Below are 22,329 nucleotides of genomic sequence, written 5' to 3'. Positions count from 1 at the left end.
GGCAGAGTATCTGGGCCTACCCAAACCCGAGGTCGAGCAGCCGGCAGAGAGGGTTCTGGCAGAAGTCCTCTCGTGACACCCCTCTGCCAAAACAGGGATTCCACTGCAAACCAATGTAGTCTCCCTGGCCAAGGAGGGCTGGCTCAAACCCCGCTCGGCCCAGCCGGTCATTCGACGCCTGGACGCCAAGTACAGGCAGATGGAGGGGGATACACTCTTGCTCTCTGCCCATCCTCAGCCACACTCCTCAGTGATCGCTGCGGCATCACTATACTGCAATCCTCAGTCGTCCTCAGTCTCCTTTGCGCGCTGCTAGGCAAGGAGGAGATCTTGGAGGCGTATGGCAAGAAGCTCTATTCCAACGCGTCCTGGCATTTTCGTCAGGCCAACGCTGATGCCATGCTGGCTGCCGCCAACCAAAGATTATGGTGGGAAATCGCGGACTTCCTCCCGGAACTCCCCACTCAGAGCCAATCACGCTTTAAGGCGAGGCCAGTCAAGACAAAGCTGGTGGTGCATGACCTCATGGAATCCACCGTGGCTCATATTGACACCTCTGTCTGTGCCATCTGTTTCGCCACGGACATTAGAAGGACAGCCTGGCTCCGGGCAACAAAATTCAACCCGGACGTCCAGGAACGCATATTAGATCTACCGTTCGAGGGGGGGGACTTTTCCACTCCTCCACAGACAAAGAGCTGGACAAAAAGAAAAACTACTCACAAACGGCCAAGTCTTTATCCATCCTGACAACGACCATGCTCAAATCGTACACCCAATCTCTGCAGCGCTCCGACAGGGGTCGTACGTACGGAAGGTTCTGCGGCTACCAGGAACGGAGATCCAGACAGCCGGAACGCTCGGCGTCTCAGAACCGGTGCAAGCAACAAAAAGGGAGGAGTGTAAGGGCTTTTTCCAGTCCCCCTCCTTTGCGACAGCCTCTGAGAGAAAGAAGGCATGAAACGACGCTCTTTCAGGTCCATGTGTCTCTGGTGGGGGGCAGGATTGCTTTCCATGCACATTTCTGTTGCCAGAAATATTGCCACAGGTTGGGACAGCAACTCTTTCGGTGGAGATCCGGTCACTCGTAGAGAGCCAGGCAGTGGAGGAAGTCTCAGCCTCCCAGCGAGGCTTGGGATTTTACTCCAGCATTTTCGCCATTCAGAAGAACCACGAGAGCCTGAGAATCGTGCTGGACCTTTTCAACCTCTCCATACCCCTGCAAGAATTCAAGATGGTTACGCCAGCTTTTATAGCTGAGACATTGGACAAGGGAGACTGGATGTGCTCCCTGGATCTGAAGGATGCGTACCTACACGTCCCGATTTGGCAGCCCCATCGTTTCCTACGGTTCAGGATCATGGGCTACCATTTTTCAGAACAAGGTCGTTCTTTTTGGCCTCAACCCGGCCCCCAGGGTCTTTACCAAGGTCATGAATGCAGTGGCGGCCCTCCTCAGAGTGCAGGGCCTCTGCATCTACCCATACCTCGACGACTGGCTCGTCAGGGCTAAATCTCCGGAAGTGGTTCACCACTCTTCCCATGCCCTTATGAACACACTGCACGATCTGGGCTTCTCGCTCAATCTCAAGAAGTCTTGCTGCTGCCTACGCAGACTCTGACATTCTTGGGTCTCATCTGGGACACAAGCTCCGAGAAGGTATTTGTCGGAGGACAAAATCTCGGCCATCAAGATGGCCACCACCCACTTCCTCAGCAGAGAAGTGACCTCGGCATGGTGGTACCAAGATCTCCTGGGTCTTCTGTCTGCGGTCCTATTGGCCGTCCCGCACACAAGACTAAGGATGAGGAGGATTCAGCTGCACTTCTCGGCCTCATGGAACCAGGAGCAGGGCTCTCAATTGGAGCTGATCAACGTTCCTCCATCTCTCCAACCGGACCTAACTTGGTGGTCCAGAGACTGCAACCTACGGATGGGCAAGCCCTTCCATATGTCCACTCCTCAGTCCACCGTCACCACGGATTCCTCCCTCGAGGGCCGGGGAGCCCCCTGAACGATCTCTCGGTCCACGGCACCGGGACTCGACAAGAGCAGGAATACCACATCAATTGGCTAGAGCTGAGCGCCATCTGACTAGCGCTCAGAGCATTCCTACCACTTCTCGGGGGCAAGGTTGTCCTCATCCAGATGGACAACTCGGCCAGCATGTACTATGTTAACAAGCAGGGAGGCACCAGATCCTCTCCACTGTGCAGACTGGCAATCAGCATGTGGGAGTGGGCCCTGGAAAACGACATTACCTCACGGCAGTCCACCTCCCGGGGGAGTCCAACCTGGAAGCACACAGGCTCAGCATGCTGGGAGCGGACAATTAGAGTGGCAGCTAAACGACCTCAACAGGTGGGGTCATCCCCAGGTGGATCTCTTTGCCACCTGGCACAACAAGAAGTGCCCTTAGTTCGCCTCCTGGCAGCGACAGGGCCCCAGCTCCCTGGGCTACACATTTCACCTCCAGTGGAACGGCATGAAGGCCTATTCATTTCCGCCTACGCCGCTGATTCACAGATTAATTTGCAAAATCAAGGAGTTTCGCCAACTCTACATCATTCTAATAGTTCCATGGTGGCCGGCCAGACCATGGTTTTCAGAGCTGCTCAGCCTCTCGGAGATGCCCCTGATTCACCCCCTGAAGGGCCCAGCACATCTTCTGGCACAACAGGGGGTACCACAACAGGGGGACAGTCATCCACCCCGCGCCACAGAAACTAGCCCTCACACTGTGGTATCTAAGCAGGTAATGCTGATGCACCTCAGCTTCTCACAGGCTAATCTGGAGATCATACAGGGCGCTAGGAGCAAGGCTACCAGGGCCCGGTACAAAAGCAAATGGACCAGACTCTGCCACTGGGCAGACTCCAAAGAAATTGAACCCCTGGCGTGCACTTTGGACGACGTGCTCTCCTCCTCGGCGCACTTCGCCCACTGTGGCGTGCAGGTTGACACCTGCCATACTTACCTCACAGCCATCGGAGCTTACAGGAACTCCGAGGAGGGCATCTTTTCCTCCTCCAATCCTATTGTCAAGAAACATCTGACGGGTGTCATGATGCCCGCTCCCGGGGAGCCGGTTCAAGCCCTGCGTCCCCGAAAGCGGACATCCAGTCCCCAAGGAAGGACCCAGAAACCCCATATAGGGGCCCTTTGGACAGTGTCCTGGCGCCTATGGCGCCATGCTCATAAAAGACATCAGTCCTGGCGCCATAGGCGCCAGGCTCATTATGGAAGTGCTTGGGTGCACTTACCTGATGCAGACCATGCTGCAGGATCCCGGCCTCCTTGAGGCCTGAAAGGAACTACTTTACCTGTGGGACTAATTTACCATCCGGGCGTGGTTGGGGAAGGATACATACCTGATTGGAGGAAGGATACATACCTGGAACTTCTTCCAAGGCTATTTAAACCCCACCCGAACAGCCACACGTGTTTCGTGTTGTTCTGCATCTAGCAGCTGGACGCTCACCGTGTCTGCTCCTGCATCCTGACTTCTGCCACGCTTGCCAGCATCTTGGATCACCTGCAAAGGAAGAGAAGAAGAGAACAGAAGAAGGAAAAGTCCTTACCTGCTAAAACCGCATCCCGGAGACATCTCGCCGACAATCATGAAAAGGAAGACTTTTATTTAAAAGCTCATCGCGTCGATCGCTGCAGCGCTGCATTCCACTCACCTTTACAGGGCGCCTCCATGCTCAGCAGCGATCATCCGGATTCGCAGTCACGCCCCAGCGCCTAAGGAGAAAAAGACCAGAACAAAAGGTGAGCGAGAGAAGGGAATAAGGAAAGCTAAATCTCCATGTTAAGACTTACCTGTTGATTCATTCCCTCTTCATTTCGGGTCCGCGCCGCATCCTGGCATTTCCGGACCCCGGCCCCTAAGGGGAAAAAGAGACATCAGCGTTAATGAGCGAATGAAAAGACATTACCAAAAAATGCTCATTAAAGACTTACCTGATTTCTAGAAGGATTTCACCTCTCATCTCGGGTCGGTGCCTGTTCCCCGGCATTCCGTACCCCGGCCCCTATGGGGAAAAAGACACTAGCATTAGTACATTAATGCATGGACCCAAGGGGAACCTCATCGAAAAACTTACCTGGAAGCCAAGCAAGTTTGGTTCTCACCAATCCGAAAATCCAGTGAAGTAACTGGATACCAACGCGCCCCTGCATCAGAAGCAGGATGGAGAGCTTGTCCTTCCAGACCCTAAGGTGACACTACGAGGAATCACAGAAGGCTTTCGAGGAGGGTGAGAGGGGAAAGTGGGAGGCTGATTGCATTACCCCGCAGACAGTTAATCCCCTATTTTCGCCTACAGAAGGATACTTCTGCGAGCCAGACAAGCCAGATTTGGGGGCCCGGTCCAGTCCGTCTTCCGAACCCTGCGCATCACCTTAGAAGAGGTCACAGCAGCGCGAACCAGTCCAGCGCCTCCGTGGGAGTCAGGTGAGCGTTACAACGGGACTCGCAAGGCTCTACCCACCCGTCAAGAGGCTGCAGCCTGTGTGGAACCTTAACATAGTCTTGGGCGCCCTGGGGCACAAACCGTTCGAGCCAATGGCATCCGCGGACATCAAGATGGTCACCATCAAGACGGCCTTACTAGTCAGCCTCACCTCGGCTTGTAGGGTCTGCAAAATCCAGGCACTGGTCGACTCGGAACCATATACTACCTTTCATAGGGATAAAGTAGTCCTGCGGTCACACCCAGCATTTCTGCCCAAGGTGCCGTGTGCGTTCCAGTTGAACGAGGAAATAGTCCTTCCTACGTTTTTTCCCGATCCCAAGGACGAAGCACAGAGAGAAATTTTACTTCGACATGACCAAGGGCTTCCGCAACTCCGTCTCTGCCATCAAAGAAGCATATGAGGGCCAGCACAAGCTGCTCCCGGCCAACATCAATGCCCACGCAGTCCGGGCCAAGGCAATGGCCATCGCATTCCAATGCCTTGTCCCTTGGCAAGTCATTAGCAGGGCGGCCACTTGGGCCACTACCACGGCTTTCTGAAAGCATTACTGCTTTGATGCCGGCTTTAGATCTGATGTGGCTTTTGGGCAGTCGGTTCTCAGGAGCCTATTTGCTTAAGGAGGGTCTCCTCTCCACCCTGGGGCTACATTCAGTTATAATCGCCCATGCAGGATGTAGGAAAGGGGACGGGATGTAAGTGTAATTATAAGTTAGTCACTGTAGTGACTAACATACTCTTAATCCTTAGTCCCCTTTTCTCCATACGCCCCACCAACTTCCCCCCTAATAATACTGGTGTCATTAGGGAATGTTAAATCTATTGTTGACGCGTCAATGGGGACTGTGGCGTGAGGGCAGAGTTAGGACAGCGCATGCTCCCTGGGCTGCACCCATGGGCGCCTCTAAATTTAAAGGGGATGAAGGTTTTTCTGCTGAAAAGGTTCCGTCTCTCATTCCTTGGAAGGGACGCCCATGCAGTATGGAGGAGGGCTAAGAGTACGTTAGTCACTACAGTGAGTAACTTATAATTTAGTGCTTATCAACAGCAATTCATAAGAACACAATTCATTACATTTTTAACAATTAAAATTCTCACAAAAATCAATCTGATATACCAGAGCACATTTAAAACTCCTAAAACATTTAAATGAATACATATGTTAATATGTTAGATCAATATGTTCATGATTTCAACACATTTCCAATAACACTTTACAATATAAAAAATCAGGCTAATATCACATCCATTAAGAAATGCTGTCCATATCAAAGTGAGGTCAGCCATATTAATTGTTATATGCCTTAAGATCTTTCCAGCGTAGGTCCAGCAAACTTTCACATTTTAATAGATGTTCTAAGCTCTCAACAGTGTCAATTCCACAAAGGCGACAAAAGCGTGCGTTATGCGTAATCCCCCACTGAGCACCCTGAGCCAATAAGGCAATACTTACATTAAATTTAAGCCTTACATATTGTTTTGCAATTGCACTATTAGGAAAGGCGTTTATGTGCAAGGGCGTAATATCTCTTTTTACAATCTATTCACAAGATGAAGTATGGAAACCGTGATTAAATAATGTTCTCTGCCATGCTCAGTAAGTGTTTTGTTTAGACAGTTCATTCTAATATATACTGTGCCATCCGCTCTCACTCCACAACATCCTGCTTGCCATTTCATGAAGGTGCCAAACATCTTTCCCAGGCTGCCCATTGTGAGATCATTAGCAAGATCGCAGAAGGCAGCCATAAATGCACCAATCATTTTCTCAGGCCCTATTTTGAGTAATTTGTCACAAAATAAAATTTGTTTGGTTGCATCATACACGAAGCCAGGTAGCTCAAACTCTAGATTCAGTAATTCAACTGATGTTGTCGGAGTTAGGCCAATCAGCTTACGTAATACTTTAGCTTCATATCTTCTCAAGGAGTCCATGTAATTTCGACCCCATATTTCATGCCATAAAATAGGATTGATTGAACTTTCGGCTGATAAAGTAACAACTCGGTCTGAAATGACATGCCACATTGTTTACAAAGCGATTTATCATGTTGATTGCTAAATTGCATTTACACTTTATCACTTCCCAGTGCGTGTCCCTTTTCTGGTTGCTCTGTAAATGTAGTCCTAAATATTTATAGGTGCCTACATTCTCTAGCCGCACAGCGTACAGGGTAAGGTTAAGCTTTTGGACATGCCCTTTGAGGGCGATCTTCTGTTTGGCCAGAAAGCAGACGATTCCTTAAAATTTAAGGAATCAAAAATCGCTGTTAAGTCCTTAGTCCTAGCTGCACAGCCGGCCAAACCTGCTTCGCCTGCAGGGCACAAGGCTACAGGTGGTATGCTCCTTATGGCAGGAGAGTGCAGCTCCCTCTGGAAAAGGCAAGGGCAGAAGCATTTCTCGCACTCCAGAAGAGGCAGAGTTACTTCTAGAGTCCAACAGGTAGCATCAGAGGCGGGAGCCAACCTCCGAAGCCGCTTTGACTTTCCCCTCAGGGCCTTGAACAAGTTCTTGAGGAAAGGCACATTCTGGATAGTGAGGTTGAGAGAGATTCTCTGCGCTCTCGATATGCAGGACTGGCTGGTGTCAATAGACCTACAGGGCGCTTATTTCCATGTGCCAATTCACCAAAAGCACAGGAAGTTCCTAAGGTTCTACATAGGGGATATGCACCATCAGTTCAAGGTGCTTCCCTTTGGTCTAACCTCCGCCCCAAGGGTCTTCACCAAGCTCATGGCAGTAGTTGAGGCTCACCTCAGGAGATCCGGGGTCCACGTATTTCCATATCTGGACGACTGGCTGATTCCAGCGAAGTCTGCAATGCAGGTCTTGTCCCATTCAGAGAACACCTGCTTGCTACTGCACAAGTTGGGCTTCTCCCTAAATTTGAAGACGTCCCACATGACACCAGTACAGATACTCCATTTCATCAGAGCAGTCCTAGATACCCCGGTGGGGAGGGCCTTCCCTCCCGAGAAGAGAGTAGTCCGCTTGACACAAATGGTCGACTTGTTCGGGAACCATGCCACTCTACCAGCGGCTTCCTTTCTCCACCTCCTATGAGTAATGGCCTCCTCCATTTTTCTAGAGATTGCACATGAGATCCCTGCAATGCTTCTGAGAGGTCAGTGGTCTCAGTACCTCAGCACTCTCTCAGATCTCCTCAAGGTGTCCGCATCAGTGGTCAATGACCTGTCCTGGTGGGCGGTCTGCAACGGTCTCCTGGTAGGGCAACCCTTCTGGCCTCCTTGGCCTTAGACCCGAGGGGTCGCGGTTGCGTCTCTGAAGGGTTGGGACGCTCACTGCAAGGATTTTCAGGTGAGCGGCCTCTGGTCTGCAACCAAAGCCAGGTGGTTGTACAGGCTGAAGTTGCAGGCTATCAGGCTTGCCCTGAAAGCATTCGCCCATCTCTGTAGGGGAAACATGTCCTCGTTCTGACAGACAACACAGTGGCAATGCAAACAAGATGGTGTGCACTCGCACCCCCTCTGCACGGAGCCGATGATGCTTTAATTCTGGTTGTTGAAGAACCGGATCTCAGTCTCGGCAGTTCATCTGGCAGGCACAGAGAGCAACTTGGCGGATGCACTGAACAGGCAGGCAGGTCATGGTCATGGGAAATGTGCCAAGAAGTCCTAGAGGTCTTCGCTCTCTCGAGTACCCCTGCAAAGGATCTGCTCGCCACAAAGTCCATCAGGAAAAGCAAATAGTTTTGCTCAAGGGAATTCCCAGCGAACGGTGCACTGGGATTGGACCTTCCTTCACCATTAAACGTTCCCTCTGATTCCCGTCATTCCACAGGTTCTCCGGAGGTTGAAGAGATTATATGCGACCATTATCTTGATCGCCCCAGACTGGGCGAGGAGAATGTGGTACTTCGACCTCTTGGATCTGGCCACCTCATCAGTGGCCTTGGCCTCTGGATCTCCTAACCAAATTGGAAGGTTGGATACTCCAACCGACTCCGGAATCCCTCAACCTACATGCGTGGCTCTTGAGAGGATGAGATATGGCTGAGACCTCTCTGAGGAAGTACTTGAGGGGTTGCTGGCTGCACGCAGACCATCTACAAGATCTTTGTATGCGTGCAGATAGGGAATATTTGATGTGTGGTGCAGGGAACATGAGATTGACCCCCATCTCTTGACCCACTACTACGGTGATGGAGTTCCTTCTGTCAGTGGCCCCAGCAGGCCTTCGGATCACCACAGTCAAAGGAGCCTTGGCGACCTTGTCTATGTTTAAAAGATCCCCGGATCAATTAATTTTTTACGATCTCGGCAATGGCACAATTCCTAAAAGGCCTTGTAAATATGTTTCTGCCAACTCGCATTGTCCTGGATCGGGACATTGGATCTGGTACTGACCATTCTGATGGCGGCTCCCTTTATGCCTATGCACTCTTGTCCTTTTCGTCTTCTCTCTTTGAAAACAGCCTTTTTGGTGGAGACTACATCTGCTAGGCAGGTGAGTGAACTACAGGCCTTATGCTGTAAGCCACCGTTCCTGCATTTTTTCTGGCAGAAAGATTCACTACTGGTAAGGCCTGGCTTCCTCTCCAGGGTGGTCTCAGAATTTCATCTGTCTCCATCCATCGACCCGCGGTCTTCTCCCCTCCTCCACACCCTTCTAAGCAGAAGGAACGGTTCTCCAGCATGAGTGTGGCATGGATTCACATGCTCATTAATATTCCCTGTCGTCAGGCTGGGAATCCTTGGTAAAAGAAAAATTGTTTCACCTACAAACTGTATTTTTCCTCTAAACCAATCACTGTACTCTGGGTCATACTGCCTTTAGCCAATGACTACCCTCTCGCTAAGCCGCTCTTCTGGCATACATCTTCAGATTTTTACTGCATGTTCAAGTGTTGGGAGTCCTCGTATTTGGTTCTGTGATCTATTCTATGGTTTTCACGCTTTTTCTATGGACAAAGTTCTATTTATGTCTAATCGTAGCCCGTGTGCTCTTCTCTCCATCTGCCAACAATCAGGGATCAGTTTGCCCATGAATTTCAGCGCCCCTCAAAGGCAAGGATCGTCGATTTTTATTGAAGTTTCCAGAAGGCCGCCGGGCCTACTCTGCACCTCCGACCATGATGGAGTAGAAGGAAGGAGGTTGCCTTTCCAAGCTTTGCACCAGAAGCGGACTGCGGATCGTGTTTGTGGAGGACAAACACCTTCAATGTCTTTACTGCCTTCACCTGGACTACAAAAGAGATTGCGAGATCTGCCTCAGCTTCTCCAAGAGAAAGATGAAGGATCGACACAGTAGATGGGCGGTGTGGCTAGGCTCCTAGGGCTCTGCCCTGTGCCCCCCTGGCTGGTCTGAAGAGCGGGCTTCTAAGTTCTCTGAGGGCGCTCAAGACAAGGCCAAGCACTGCAAGCCCTTTTCTGTCAGGGTTGCTGCGCAAGCGCTTCCCGCGATGGGCAGGGCACGATCACCCCCACCATTTGTCTCCATATCCAGCCATCCATCAAGCTTCTCCACAAAAATGAAATCACCCAACCCGACTAAGCTGCCCTGCCCAAGAAGGCCCAGGCGGTATAGGAGAAATCGTTGATGATTGAGATGGTGGTGGCCGCTCTCTAAGGCCAAAGGGGCTTGGCCCTGTGAAGGTAGCCCCGAATGCGCCCAGGGTGTGTCTATCCCTGAGGTGGGAGGCCTCAGCCAGGTAGGTGGCAAAGCCTGCTGGCAAAACAGAAAAGAGGATGCTGCCGCTAAGCCCGGCTCCGACCCCTCAGGTGCAAAAAGGGCAGGGGGGGGACAATGAAGTCCCAGGCCAGCCACAGGCGTTACCCCAAGTCATGGATGTTTCGTCCTCGGACGAGGTAGACCAGGAGTCCGTGCACACGGTCCACAAGGACTTGGATGACGATCGTGGTGCAGGGCCTAGTGTGCCGACTGCTCTGGCTCTGTCTAGAGGTGTATCCCTGGACATCCTTTCGACCCTACACACGTTGGTGTCAGAAATCCAGAAAAGGATGCCACAGGCCCCAACCCCTGTGGCTCCGGATCAGCCTTCGGCGAAAAAGAGGAAGCACCATCTAACGCCCCCGCATCAACCTTCATACCCGCGGCAGGTGCCCTCCCCCCCGATGGACCCAGGGACGGACACGGTGACGATGGACGACGACATTGTCCCCACTGGATGAGGTGGTGATGTTTCATGCTGGCCGTCAGAGCTTCCAAGCTCATCCAGTTGATGACTGAGGAGACCAAAAAGGAGGGCTTCCTATACCAGAGGCGCGAGGCCAAGAGGTAGAACATCATGGCAGTGCCCCACCTGGACGACGTGTGGGAGGAAGGCCTATCCCTTCTGAAGAATTCTAGCAAGGCCCTGGCCAAGCGTGATAGGCTAAAGAAAAAGTAATGGGTGCCGGAGTCTGCAACCGTCGCCGGACTTGGTGGTGTCAGCGGCTGTGAGGAAGAGATCGTCTAACCCCTCGTCATCATCCTCAGTCCCTCCGGACTCTGTGTAACTTTCTGCCTACCTCCTTCAACTATTGCTTTGGGAGTCTATCAGATGAGGAATCTGTGGGAGAAAGGCAATCCATTGAAGGAGAAATTACTTACTGTAATGTTCTTTTTATGGATTCTTCTCATGCAGATTCCTCATATCCCCTCCCATCCAGCCCCGCTCAGAAAGTCAGTGGTTGGCGCGCACATTCTCTTTCACGTTGACTTGGTGATGGTCCTCTGTGTCTGTTTCTTTCTTCCTTCCACTGTTTTTAAAAGTTAAAATAAGATTTTTCTAACACTACTTGTAGTGTTAGTTGCAATTGTACCTCCTTCAGAGGGCTATACTTCATATTTAATGGTTCAGCCCATTTGGTCTATGTTTTTCTATGCAGCGTGGTGTGCTCGGGTGGGAAAAAAAAGGGGGAACTGAGGTGTGGGGCGTAGTGACAAGGTATTTATACCATGCCTGATGTCACGTCTGGAGCAGATCACCAGATGCCGAGCAAGACAGATTGACAGTCGACAGCCGGGTCGAGGTACACTATGCCCCCTGTCGAAAAGTTTCTGAAGCAGCAGGCTGGAGGGAATATCGATCGGATGAGGAATCTGTGGGAGAACAATCCATAGAAAAACATTACGGTAAGTAATTTCTCCTTCTATGGATTCTTCTCCCACAGATTCGTCATCGCCCCTCCCTTCCATCCCCGCTGTGAAAGTCTTATAGCCTGGTCCACCTATCTAAGCGAAGAGACGCCTGGTGATGGCTCTGAGGGGACCACTCATATCTGGCTAGTTGTTTCTTTTCACACACACACAACAAAGAAGTGTTTTTAATTCTGGAAAGCTTATTCCAAGCTTTTTCATTTTTGGGATGTTTCCCTTGTCATGTTTTTGCAGGCTGATTAGCCTCGTCTCCCATAGTTTGCTCTGCAGCGTTCAAGCATGGGTATAAAGGGGGAACGGAGAATGGGTCGTAGTGATGTGTTTTATATAAGACGCCTGAAGTCACGTCTAGAGCCAACGATCGAGCACCGAGCAAGAAGGAGCAACAGCCGGGACGAGGTCTGCTACTCCCCCTGTCGAAAGGATTACGAGCAGCAGAGCAGGATGAGGATATCTATCCGATGACAAATATGCAGGAGAAGAATCCATAGAAAGATCATTACTGTGAGTTATTTCTCAATCACACTATAAAAAAGAAATCACCAACCCCAACTCCCAGTTGGGATGTGATGCCCCACAGCTGGGCCACCCTCTTTTGGTAGAACCAAAGCTTACTGCCTTTTCCTCTTTCTGAAGATATGGTTTCTCTTTTTGGCAAATCTCTCCTAACTTCACAACTATGCTATGCCTTTCATTTGTTTGATTGGCTTCATAATTTTTTGAATACCCTTATGGGACCATATGTACCTTATCTAGCATGGGGTCTGGCATGGTTTCACATGTTCATGAATATTCCCGGTTGTCTGGCTGGGAATCCTAGGTAAAAAGAAAAGCAGTTTTGCTTTATCCTGAAAACTGTGTTTCTCCTCTATAACAATCACCCATCCTTTGCGTCATACTTCCCCCATCGAATGACAGTTGTCTCCCTAAGCTCCACCCCTGGTGGTCATCTTCAGATTATTACTGCACGTTTCCGTGTTGGGAGACCTCTCATCCTGCTCATTTGTCAGTTCTTTCTCCAAGTTGTTCTACCGTCGATCGGTGATAGGCTACCGGCAGCGGGGACCTGTTGTTGGCGAAGATCTGCTTCATCGCCAGATCTTTTCTTAAAATTTTCAGAGGCCCGGGCTTGGGCCTACTTCGCACCTTCGATGTCCGAAGAGATGAGGAGTCTCCAAGATATGCAGGATTGTCTATCGAGGATCGGCACCTCAAGTGCCTCTATTGCCTGCATCCAGACCACAATGAGGAAGGATTTGAGATTTGATGCGGGTTTTCATGGAAGATTAGAAAGGACCGCTACTCCAGATTAGCGGCATGGCTCAAGTTGGGGAAGGCCTCTAAAACAGCCGCCAGGTACGGTCATGCCTCATTCAGGACCAGCCGGTCCCATGAGCGTGCTCCCTCTCAGAAGAGGTCTTGGTCCTTTGTGGACACCCCTTCCCTGAGGGCCCAAAAGAAGGCTAAGCACCACGCTATAGATCCCGCTAGGGCCCAGTTTCCAAAAGGACACATTCCCTGTCTGTCTACGTCCACGGTGAGCCTTCCAGTAAAGAGCGCTCTTTCCAAGAGGAAGTCGCCTTTGATTGTCGTCTTCAGATTAGGCTACAAAGGAAAAGACCTCAGGTGGCTCCTTTCATCAACCATCGACAAACATATCGTCATCCAAGACCACAAATTCTTCGACAACTGCCTCGTCTTCCACGGCATCCATCCCGTCGACATCCACTTTGTCGACTATCCCATCGACGACCATCACTACTTAGTCAAAAGAGGGCCTGGCAACCATGTTGTCTCTAAAAAAAAAAAAAAAAAATGACAACTCCACAGGTGGTCTTGCCTCCACAGCCTATGACTTCAGCGGCTGCTCTGCCGACGACCAAGGCTGGCATGCCCGTTAAGGTGCCCATTGTCGCTTCAGTTAAGACCAAGGAGCTGCTACCGCCTATGTAATTCCTCCCCAGGCTCTGATGAAGCCAAGGGATTCTCCGAAGAGGTCTGTGCCCATTTACACAAGCTCCGACGAGGACCATTTACCCGAGGGCTACTACTCGGACCACGGAGGGGGGTGTGCGCCCATTTCCATGGACTGATCTACACGGGGAGAGCCTGATCTACCGTATAACCCAAGGAGGTGCTTCAGCCCAAAACCGTTAACGGCTGCTCAACTGACGCCTCTACCTGCGCTCAGGGACATGTCATTGGACGTCCTTCCGACACTCAGCACTCAAAGGCTGCCTGCTACTCCTGTACCTATCCCGGTCCAGAGTCCTACAAGGCAGCCGGCCAAAAGCCCTTTTCGCCACCGAATGAGGTTGGTTCTTTTCATGCCATGATCTCGAGGGCCTCCGCCATCCAATTTGGTTCCGAGGAAAACAAAGAGAGAGGGGTTTCTCTTGCAATGCCAAGAGTCCAGACAGAAGACAGTCATGTTGATCCCTCTGCCTGATGATGTCTGGGAGAAACGTTTGGCCCTGCTGAAGACGCCAAGCACCACACCCTCCAAGAGAGACGGGCTGGAAAATGAGTACAGCATCCGGGACTCGGCCCCCAGATGTTTAAAATCGGCTTTCTCTGGACTCTTTTGGGTCTACTGCTGCCAGGATGTGCTCTTCAAACCCATCATCTTCAGCCATGGGGCCTCCAGACCAGGGGGGGAAGAAGTTTGATGCAGTGGGAAAGCGCAACATTTACACCACGGCCTCCACCGTCAAGGTCGTTAATGCCCTGGCCATCTTATCATGCTACAGGGAGTTATAGTATAAGCTCAGGCCCATTTTGGACTTCCTGCCAGAGGACAAGAAGGAAGAGGCCCTTGCCCTTTTTCAGGAAGGAGAGGTGGCCTCGGATCACGGTGGATCTGGCCATTGCGGATACCGGTTTCCAACAGATGGGCAATGGGGTGTCACTCTGACGCAAGGCTGTCTGAAGGCCACTAACTTCAGGGCAGATGTCCAGTAAGGTGGTGGACATGCCCTTTGGTGGGGACAATCTTTTTGGCAAGACTGTAGTCCAATCCCTCCAGACAATTAAGATGGATATGTAGGTGACACGCTCCTTGGGAACATTTCAGCAGAGGTCGTCCTCTCGGTCCTTTAGGGAAAGGTCCAGCAGGGCCTTGAAGGACCAGAAGGTCCTTCAAGGAGTATAACAACCCCTATCCTCAAACCTCCCGTTCCATGACCCGGAGGCCTACAGGGGCTGTTCACAGGACTACGGCAGCAGAGGACAGTGTCGTTGCCCACACGCCAGGACGCAGACGCCAGACGTTCATCGGGGCCACGCCTTGGAATGCCAACATAGGTCTCCACGCATTACCCCTGTGGCACGTCAATAACTACACATGGCTCAACTGCTGCAGGACGTTCAAGCCATGTTAAGGAAGGGGTGATAGACCCCATCCCCGAGCTCCTCTCAGTACTCCGGAGTGTACTCTAGATACTTTCTATTACGGAAAAAGTCAGGAGGGTGGCAGCCGATCCTGGACTTGAGACATCTCAACAAGTACTTGAATTCCCAGACGTTCGGGATGGTCGTGTTGCAACTCGTGCTCGGCCAGCTGGAGGAAGAGGACTTCCTGGCAACGCTGGATCTGGAAGACACTTACTTTCATGTCCCCATCTATCGAAAGCTTCAAAAGGTCCTGCGATTTGTGGTCCAGGTACTTCACTATCAGTTCAAAGCATTGCCCTTCGGCCTGAAATCGGCTCTTCAGGTGTTCACAAAGTGCTTGGCTCTGGTGGCAGCACATTTACGTCTCAAGGGCATCCACGTCTACCCTTATCTGGACGACTGGCTTATCCACTCCTTCTCTCATACACTGGAAAACCAGCAGACGGCGGAGACCATTTGTCTGCTGGTGGAGTTTGGATTCTCCTCAATTGTCTGAAGTCCTACATGGAGCCATCTCAGAATTCTCTGTTCCTGGGCGCCTTTCGCAACACAGTCGTATGCCTGGCTACCTCCTCAGAGCATAGGGTTGTGGCCATCCTGGGGAAGATGCAGCACCTGTCGTCTGCGCACTCCACGACTTTGCGAGCCATCAAGTCACTGTTCAGCATGATGTCCTCCTGCATCCACCTCGTCCGTTTTTGCAGGCTGTAGGAGAGGCTTCTTCAGGAGTTCCTGGATGCACGGTAGCTGCAAGTCTCAGGCTCTTGGGCATACAAGATGCCTCCCTGGAGGGGGAGTGGGCCCACATCAAGCAGTCGCATGCCAGAGCCACCTTCCTTCTGAAGGAAAAATACATTCATATCAACGTCATGGAACTCCAGGCAGTCTTCTGGGCCCTCAAATCATTCCTGTCATTGCTGTGAGGGAAGGTTGTGAGAATGTTTATGGACATTTACACCACCACCTTTGTTTTACATCCGGAAGCAGGGCGGGACGCTTTTCCCTGAGGCCCAGGCACTGTGGCACTGAGCCATTCAGGACCTGTCCCTTTTCACCTGGCAGGCACCAAGAACACTATTGCAGACTCCCTCCGCAGGGAGCTGCGTTCCTGCTATGAATGGGAGCTTCGTCAGGATCAAGTATCTCTTCTGTTCCGCAAGTGGGGTCAACACTGCATCGACCGCTTCACTACGTCTGCCAACTCCAAGTGCTAGAGGTTCGCCAGCACGTTTCTTCATCCAAGGAGCATGGGGGGTGCCTTCTTGGTACCGTGGGAGGGTCTCTTCCTGTACGCCTTCCCTCCGAACCTGCTCTTGCTACGAGTGATCATCACACTGTGTCATTGTAGGATGGTACTCATCGCTCCGGCGTGGCCTCAACAGATATGGTACCCTGACCTGCTCTGTCAGTGGCACTGTCCTTCCGACTGCCTCCTCTTCCTGATATTCTCTCCAGGGAAGACTGGGCGATACTGCACCACGACCCAGCATCGGTGAGCCTCACGGTCTGGCTCCTGCAGCCCTAGAGTTTGGGCATTATTCTCTGCCACTAGAATGTAAGAAGATCCTTGCCAAGGCCAGAGCTTCCTCTATGTGCTACGACCCTAAATGGAAACACTTCACAGTGTGGTGCAGGACTCAGAAGATTACTGTTAGGCAGAAACCTGTGCAGTTCCCTTGGGGACCACTGCAAAAGATTTAAGACTACAGGTATAGCAGTAAACCCACTTGGTAGCAGTCCGCACCACCCAGATTTACCTGGTAGCTGTGGCTGAGCAGTCAGACTTCCCTCAAGAAGAGTTAGGCAGTATGTAAAGTATACACAATAGGTACTCAAATACAATAGCACAAGCAAACACTGACCAGAGCTTGGTTTCAAAAGTATATAGTTATTTATTTATTAAACACACATAAGTTGAAATCACTCTAGCAAAATATAGTAAAAACACTTCAAACACAGTTATAATGAAAGCAGTTTCCACCCTTACTCCTATCTAGACAACTCTAGGTTAACACCACATAATTAAAGCGCTTAACGTTAGATGACACTCTAGTAGGTTCAAGAAAGGGGTAAAAAGAAACAGAAATGGGTTAAACACACCACTCTAAGGTCCAGAACACTTGCAATAGGCTCAAAGAAGCACAAAGTCACAGGTGACACAGGTGAGCAAAAGTCACTAGGCAGGGCCCACTCTTAGAGTAGCCCGAGCGAAAATGTGCCCAAGATCACACTGTTATTAGGGATTCAAAGTCTTGCAAAGAGTTAGAAAGAATTTAGAGTGGCTTAGAAAGTTTAGCCAGGGTGTTCCCGGCACTCCCAGGTTCGAAAGCCGGGGGCTAAATCTACCCCGTACAGTCGGTGGCAAGGGAAGCCAGGCGGAACACGGTACCTTAAGCGGAAAGGATCCTCCAGCGGTGGCAGTTGTTCCAGGCAGTGGTAGCAAGGCTCGACGTCGGTCAGGGGAGAAGAAGTTCTCGCTGAAGAGCAGAAGAAGAGGGTCGTTGCACTGCCCGGGAAGAAACCAGCCGCGGAGTCCTCCGGTTAAAGGGTTGTACCGACTTTCGTGGTTGGGGTAAAAGTGGTGGGGTTCCGGTTGCCGGGGTGCTTGGCACTGGCAAGGCGGCCACGAGATACCTCGAGAAGCGGAAAGAAGGTGAAAACCGGTTGTCCCCACCAGTCAAGGGAAGGAGCCACTCCGTTAAGAGTTCTCCTCGGTCGTCGGGAAAAGTGGTGAGACGGTTCAGCAGGGCTCCACCGGGTGGTGTCGTCGAAGCAGGTCGGCTCAGCTCTTCCCTCGTCGGATTCTTGGTCCTGTGGCGACTTCTAAAGTTCCAGTCCCCAAAGCCCTGCTTTTATGCAGCAAACCCCCATTCACCCAGCCTAGCTGTCACTCAAACATGCTAAGTGGTGAGCCGGCCGGCTCACCACTTGGGCCAATCAGGACGGAGTGCGACTTGAGTTACCAAGGTAACTCAGTCCAGGGTGCCTAAATCCCCCTCCACCCCTCCTAAGTACCCCAGACAGAGTGGCACCACTTTGGAGAGCTTCTGTGGAGAAGCCCGCCAAAAGTGGAACAAAGGGCTCCACTTTGGGTCAGAGTTACAGAGGCGAACGCCAACGCCATTTTAGAATCAAGTTTTGGCAAAAAATCCCAACCGGAGTTATAATAATAAATATATAAACCGGCGGTATGTTTAAGGCTACCGTAAATAAATAATTAAATGTGTTAGCCTAAAACAATGGGAAATCCCATAGGGAAATATTCGCGGTCGAATATAAAAAGTAGTTTCCACTGCCACCAGCCAAAACTCGATCAGGGGGGACGGAGACGTGCCCCATCGACTAACAGACCCTGGGGCAATCGAATTGCCCCAGCCAGTACGTCCACAATATGATGGTTTGTACTGGTTCTGTTCAGGATTCAAGACTAGCAAAGTCTTTGGTGACTTTACATGCCCTGGGAGACAGTAGTCAGTCCCAGGGTATGGAGTCTATGTTGGGGAGTCCCTAGGACACCCCTGGGTCACGGCACAGAGGGTGCTGTGTAACCCACATCACAAAAATACATGAGGCCCTATGGAGTAAAAGACCCCATAGCCCATTCAACACAAGGTTTAACCAAGAAAACACACTTCAACATGTCCAAGAGTGAGGGTAAAAGAGTCTCACTCTTGGCAGGAGAAAAAAAGAAACCCCAGAAATCCAGCAAAGCTGCTGGGGGACTCACTAGGTAGGGAAATTCAGCCTAAACAGAGAATTCTCCCTAACACTCGCCCCCCCCAGACTAAGGGACAGGAGGATTTAATCCACTCCTGGATGAACCTCATACCTCTAGTCGATGATATACATCCTAGAGAGTCCATCAGCATTTTGATGGTGACACCTTGACCTATGTTCAATGGAGAACTCAAAGGTTTTCTTTTGCAAGCTAACGGACCTACAGACCCTTTGAGGAACATCAGTCTTTTTGTTATAGGGGATCTGGTTGACCAGTCCCTCAGAAGTTGGTACAACTTCTGAACCTATGTTAGGCTTTTTCAAGGGGTCCTTATAAAGGATTCCCTTAGATCTAGAGGGGCCTCCAAGGTTCCTCACCACCTCTCTTGTGGGAGCAGGTTGGGTCTTAGGCCTCTTGGTTGGAGGGGTTGGGGTTAGGCAATGTACCTGCTTCCCCTTCCTCTTAGATCTACCCTTACCTATTTTAGGAGTTTCCCCCCTAATATTAGGATTTGAGTTGGGGTCTTCAGTAGAAGGTCCAACAGTCTGAAGGTTTTTGGCCTTAGACTTTTCTTTTCTGGTTTTCCACCAGCACTGAGAATTACCAGTTCTCTCCGGTCCAGATAGGGGCCTAGTTGGTCTATCCACCTCTTCCTCAGAAGCAGGGGGAGTCAGAGACTCTGAGACTAGGGGAACAATGATGGAGCTTGGTTGGGGCTCCCATGTTCCTAGCATACTATCCTGAAAGGTGCCTGGGTCAGAGGTCAACTTACTAAACCCAAGGCTTGTAGTGGGGTTCTCAGTAGAGGGTCCCACAGGCTTAGAAGGGTCCTTCAAGGTAGCCTTTCTAGCCAATTTGGTTAAGTTCTGCTTCTCCATACTGGGAGGCCTGGGGGTATGTGACACTACTCCTAGAGTTCTTAGGTCATTCCCCAACAGGACCTTCCCAGGTACCTCAGTCTGAACACTGACAGGGATCCTCACTGTCATGTTGTTACACTGAATGAGGGCTGGTAGAATAGGAACCATTTGGACAGGGCCTCCAGACATCTTAGTGGGACCTTTGGGTGCTTTGGCCACATCCTCAGGTTGAAAGAAGCTTTCATCCACTACTGTTCTGCTGGCCCCAGTGTCTCTCCTGGCAGGAGTATCCTGGCCATTGACAAGAACACTGTCCACATAATACACCTTAGAGTTAACAGGTAGGGAGTTATACACAACCCTATTCTGGGGACTAACCAGACCCATAGGCTCTAAGTTTACAGTTGCTTGAAGACCCAAGGGTTCTTCAGCAAAGAGTTCAAAGTGGGCACTAGCCATCTGTACTTCATCCTCAGGAGTGAAGGCTAAGGAGACTGTGCTGATCCCTGCAGGTTTACCCTTGCACTTGGGATCTCCTTTGATATGGTCAGTACCCTGACAGACATAGCATTGTCCAAATGCTCTCTGGAAGGGTGGCTTGTTCTGACCTCCTTCTGGCTTGTGGCCAGAAGGTACAGTAGTCTGACTCGGTTTCCCATGTGGCTTACCCTGGTTATTTTGTGGTTTGGGGCCCTCTTTGGGATAGGAATTATTAGAATTCTCTTTGGAGTCTGTTTTTGGCTGTTTCTCCCCATCCTTCTTCTGAGTTACCCCAGAATCCTTGTGAGTGGCCCTGTTGGCAACCCACAAGTCAGCAGCCCTAGCCAGTTTCCGGGAATCTAATTCCTTGGAATCAGCCAAGTGTTGTCTGAGCTCAGGAGAGCAGGCATCATAAATAGTCTCCAACATAAACAAATTCTTCATACCTTCATAAGTGTTCACCTTGTAACCCTTAATCCATCCCTCTAAGTTTTTCAACCCTTCACTCACCCAGGTAGCCCAAGGGGTACCATCATGCTTTTTGAGGCTCCTAAACCTCTTAAGATACTGGGAAGGGGTCTTCCCAAACCTAGCTATCAAAGCTAGTTTCACACATTCATACTCTTTCCTATCCTCCTCCCCCATCTCCATTACCACATCAGTTGCAACAGGGGGAAGCCTAGAGAACAACCAGGTGAGTAAGTCATTTCCTGTGATGTTCTGGAGCCCATGATTATATTCAAACAGAGACAACCAATCCAACACATCCAACTTAGGCTCATACATACCAACCAATTCTTTAGGCATCCGGGGTCTTTTAGGACTGGAACTTCTAGAGGAGCCAGAGAGAGAAGCATTTTCAACAGATAATTTCTTCATTTCTAAGTCATACTTGAGCTCCATTTCCCTTAGCCTTAGTTCTTTGTCAGTTTGAGCATTCAGTTTCTTATACTCCAATTCTAGTTTCATTTTCTCCAGTTCAAAGTACTGAGGACTAAATGTGGGACCTGGTAAAGGCCCAGTAGGTACAGCAGGTAGAGCAGGCAGAGGCCTAGGGGGGGACAGTCACAACAGCCTCACCCTCCTCTTCTGACTCTTCCTCAGAATCATCAACATTTTGCTCCATGTTAATTTCAATACTGTCATCTACAGTTGCTGGAGTGGTAGGTTCCTCTGAACCCTCACCCAGACTTTGGTTAGCTAACAATCTTTCAATCAGCTCCATTTTCTTGCCCTTAGTCAGGAGGTCTTTATGTTTACAGAGCACTCTTAAACAATCAGCAGTTTTGGCTGCAAGGGACTCTTGACTATAGCTTTCTATCACTGACATGTTAGAGGTTTACTTTTATAGTGCTAAGCTTTGTGGTTAGTTGCACTAAGGTATCTAAAGCACACTAAAATGTATACTTAATACAAATCCCACCGCTGTACACCAGTGTTAGGCAGAAACCTGTGCAGTTCCCTTGGGGACCACTGCAAAAGATTTAAGACTACAGGTATAGCAGTAAACCCACTTGGTAGCAGTCCGCACCACCCAGATTTACCTGGTAGCTGTGGCTGAGCAGTCAGACTTCCCTCAAGAAGAGTTAGGCAGTATGTAAAGTATACACAATAGGTACTCAAATACAATAGCACAAGCAAACACTGACCAGAGCTTGGTTTCAAAAGTATATAGTTATTTATTTATTAAACACACATAAGTTGAAATCACTCTAGCAAAATATAGTAAAAACACTTCAAACACAGTTATAATGAAAGCAGTTTCCACCCTTACTCCTATCTAGACAACTCTAGGTTAACACCACATAATTAAAGCGCTTAACGTTAGATGACACTCTAGTAGGTTCAAGAAAGGGGTAAAAAGAAACAGAAATGGGTTAAACACACCACTCTAAGGTCCAGAACACTTGCAATAGGCTCAAAGAAGCACAAAGTCACAGGTGACACAGGTGAGCAAAAGTCACTAGGCAGGGCCCACTCTTAGAGTAGCCGGAGCGAAAATGTGCCCAAGATCACACTGTTATTAGGGATTCAAAGTCTTGCAAAGAGTTAGAAAGAATTTAGAGTGGCTTAGAAAGTTTAGCCAGGGTGTTCCCGGCACTCCCAGGTTCGAAAGCCGGGGGCTAAATCTACCCCGTACAGTCGGTGGCAAGGGAAGCCAGGCGGAACACGGTACCTTAAGCGGAAAGGATCCTCCAGCGGTGGCAGTTGTTCCAGGCAGTGGTAGCAAGGCTCGACGTCGGTCAGGGGAGAAGAAGTTCTCGCTGAAGAGCAG

This window comes from Ambystoma mexicanum, chromosome 6p (genome assembly GCF_040938575.1).
Source record: "Ambystoma mexicanum isolate Mex_15411 chromosome 6p, UKY_AmexF1_1, whole genome shotgun sequence".
NCBI lineage: Eukaryota > Metazoa > Chordata > Amphibia > Caudata > Ambystomatidae > Ambystoma > Ambystoma mexicanum.
Note: the sequence above shows the minus strand (reverse complement) of the source record.